General features: G+C 33.4%; 1 protein-coding gene and 1 long non-coding RNA gene across 2 annotated transcripts in view; both read left to right on the top strand.

The window, feature by feature from the left end:
* The window catches only part of CCHa1 (neuropeptide CCHamide 1), a 22,186-nt gene that overhangs the window by 15,893 nt on the left and 3,720 nt on the right, over positions 1-2,573 (top strand). The window lies entirely within an intron of this gene.
* Positions 103-2,573, top strand: LOC113464410 (uncharacterized). The gene is made up of 3 exons (XR_003389266.1): positions 103-797; positions 2,058-2,297; positions 2,511-2,573. It is a non-coding gene; the product is annotated as an uncharacterized LOC113464410 (long non-coding RNA).

Below are 2,573 nucleotides of genomic sequence, written 5' to 3'. Positions count from 1 at the left end.
ATTCGAGTTTACTTCTTATTACTTCCACTAATTTATAATTTCCATAGATGAAGAAATGTAAGAAAATAGATAAAATGTCGAATTTACGTGTAAAAATAAGGTACGCGGTGCCCGACGGCAATGCTGCCCCCTAACGGGCCTCAAATTTGCCTTCGGGCCGCTACCGCGCCCCTTGATTTCCATTCGTTTCGATTTTGAGTGTCGACCACGATTATTTCGCTTCACGCAACGATCTTTTAGCGACTGATCGTCGATCAACTCCGACGGTAGACGGAAATCAGCGAAGGCCAAACAATATCGAAATAGTTACATTGTTGTAGTCCAGCAGCTACATACGTCCACGTGTTTGCGAATATTTGCGAAGTATCCAAGTAAATTAAAAATTAGTGGAGATAAGTAAATCGAAATTATGTGAACTATACTAATATGTACTCTTTAAAAAATATCGACGTTTGTGTGAACTTTATGTATACAACTTTAATACATATGAACAATTACGATGAATGTATTTCTCAGTGGGCTTTGTTTTGATTTGCAGTATGTTATGTTTATTAGATACTGTAGACGAAAAAATCATAGAAGGAATAATATATATTGTGGTTCGTCTATATTTCTTGATGAAAAGTGCACGCGTACAAATGCATCGTTGGTGAACGTTTGTGACATTTCGAAAAGGCGTATACCCTCTTAACTCTAAAATCTCCTAGAGCGAATTTCGACATGCTCTTATGGATTTACCGAGTAATCAGGTTGTACGTAAGGCTACATTTTTTATTTTCTGCCTCGAAGCACACAGGGTGAGTACATTATTTTCTTCTAACTACGGGCCTACTTCGACGTATCGATGAGTATCAATCGACGGCGATCAACTATCACTCATACAACGATGCAAGTCGAATTGTCTGATTCAGGCACGAAAACGCCTAATTTTTATTTATTAATAACTAATTAATGGAGCTCTAACCGTCATTTTGTCACTCTTGATTTTCGTCTTGTTTTGGCTCGTAGAATACGATCTTCAAATATTGCTCACTAGTAAGTTTACACCCTGTATATGAAAGTCAAACGCTAATTATGCAATGCGATAAGAACACGTTGCATGCATATATGTACATATGTCATCCATCCATTGGCTAATACAGGAAGTAGCATGTGTGTCTTACAGTGTGAACGTGAAAATATGATTTTCTCGTGAAAAACACAGAAAGTAATTTTTTTTACGAACAAAATAAATATATTTACAAAGAACAAAGTTACAAAATAAAGAAAATGTCAAAAATTGGTTCTTAACAAGAAAAAACATATTACAATTTCCTTTTTAATTCTGTTCACCCAATTTTCAAATAAATTGCAGTTAAAACAGTGTAATAATCTCAAGTATTATACCCATTTTTAATTGATTCTATATAACAATACTGTTTGGTTTTGTCAATAAACAAAGTTTCCTATTCATTGTCAATATTAATGTAATATATGTACAGGGTGAGTCACCTAACGTTTGCACCTCAAATATCTTTGTTATCTTTAAAGATACGTCAAATATTTTAAGAATAAAGTTGAAGGGTTCAGTGGGGCTCACACGATACGAAAAATATTTTTGTGTTTATGTCATGTTTTTTAGAGATATGAAGGTCTTCATTTATTTAAATGGAACCACCATTTTTTAAACACCTAAGATGGTAGTCCCTCTCATTCGGAATTCAGTGACTATAATTATTCAAGGTCATTCAAGGTCATTTCAGAGTTCAACATTCCTTCAGAGCCCGTTTATCACTTCGAACATTTGTGAAATACATTTCATACGTTAAATTTTATTCGTTTTCTCCGACCGTGACCTTGAATGATCTTGAATTCTAGTATAATCAAAGTACGTTTTTTTTAATCTAGTCTGTTAATTCAGTTGATAAATAAAGTGACTTTGGAAAAGCAGAAAATTTAAAGCACGGGGCATTGAAATTAAGGCCTATATTGTAGGGTGCTATACTATACTATACAGGGTGTATACTACTGTACCAATTTTTAATTCTAATACGACAGAGTACGTTTTCTTAATTCAGGCTATTATTTCACAAAAAACAAGACAAAATTATATTGGAAGAGCAATACATTTGAAGGGCAGGGTATTGAAATAAAGGACTATCCTCTTAAGTAAAGGACTATCCTCTTAAATAAAGGATCATCCTCTTAAATGAAGGATGTATTACTGTAGTTCTACGTCCCATCGTTTGTTAACAGAAATGGAATTAGGACGGAATTTTCGAACTTAATCTCCTCCAACAATGTTATTCTTTTTTCTGGTATGGAATTATCCTGTCTTGTAAATATTATTCGATCGAAATCTGTCTAACCTTAACTTTCAATTTGATGATAGAGAATTGACTTTAATCACTTAGAACAAAGCAATACTTAACCGTGATTGATTACCTTATGTTAGAACTATTCTGAGTTTGGAAATGAACTAATCAGCCATTTAACACATGGTTATTATCTAGAATACAATTTTTATACAGTTATACTAAAGCAGTAAACTGCACAATGGAATTAAGTTAAATTACGTTGGATATTAAGGGATC

The sequence above is a fragment of the Ceratina calcarata genome, unplaced genomic scaffold (genome assembly GCF_001652005.2).
Source record: "Ceratina calcarata isolate Rehan_Ccalc_2016 unplaced genomic scaffold, ASM165200v1 scaffold358.2, whole genome shotgun sequence".
In the NCBI taxonomy this organism is placed as follows: Eukaryota; Metazoa; Arthropoda; class Insecta; order Hymenoptera; family Apidae; genus Ceratina; species Ceratina calcarata.
This window is presented reverse-complemented; position numbering and strand designations above follow the sequence as displayed.